This window comes from Thamnophis sirtalis, unplaced genomic scaffold (genome assembly GCF_051295495.1).
Source record: "Thamnophis sirtalis isolate CommonGarterSnake01/CBP01778 unplaced genomic scaffold, rThaSir2_p1.2 scaffold_4, whole genome shotgun sequence".
Taxonomy (NCBI): Eukaryota; Metazoa; Chordata; class Lepidosauria; order Squamata; family Natricidae; genus Thamnophis; species Thamnophis sirtalis.
The window spans coordinates 43,456,951-43,457,865 of record NW_028261384.1 but is presented as its reverse complement, the minus strand read 5'-3'; positions in this window follow the sequence as shown (position 1 = coordinate 43,457,865).

The following is a 915-nucleotide window of genomic DNA, read 5'->3' as shown; positions in this document are numbered from 1 at the left end:
CTTATTAACACATTCAGTATTAGTGGACCAAAGTTCTTTCGGTCCCATATTTTAATACTGTAAGTATCTCTGAGCTTATATCCTTATACTGTTCTTATACTAGGGCCATTTGTGTAGTTGCAAACACATTTGGTGTTGCAAGAAGTTCAAGATCCTTCCTAGTTTCTTGAGCTGCAAAGAGGAGGGGAGAAGGGAGTTGTTTTCAAAATTCTGCCAATGTAGCTTTGCAAAAAAGTAGAACTAACTCCTGGTCTCTGTAATAAATGGAATTGGAACTCCTGATTGTGATTCCTATCTGGTTTATCCCACAAGGCCAGCATCAATCTTGCAGATCTTAAAGCACAATACTGTCTCTCTTAACAACCTAAGAAACCAAGGTGTTTTTTTTTCTGAGCCTTTTGCCTTGTCCACTATGCAATGGTGGATATGATGTCTCTTACCTTATTATTCCCTTGCTGATATCTCTTTGTCCAGTTTCCCAACGTCTTTCTCTTGTACCATTATACCATTCTTTGAGAGCCAAATCTAAGATGGGTACTATCAAAGCAAGAATGCATTGCGGAAATTCCTATTTTTAAGACACAAATTCAGCCCATATTACAAGACAATCCTATCTCTCTTCATTCAGAATTATCATTTTTTCAGTAGAGTGTCACTTATAAAACTTCAATTCTAAAAGTAATTAGGTCCCACGTAAAGACTGAGATTGGCCACTTTCAGCTTTTATATTGCCTACAGCAATATAAGTTGGATTGTAGGAACAACGTGCAAATAATGTAAATTGATTCCAACAGATAACCCAAAATTTTAAACACATGGAATACTCCTAAAAACAGGCTTCACTTTATTGAAGCTAGGTGGTCTCTACCCGCTTTAGAGCGGCTAAAAATCATGGATAGATTACAGGAAACTAGA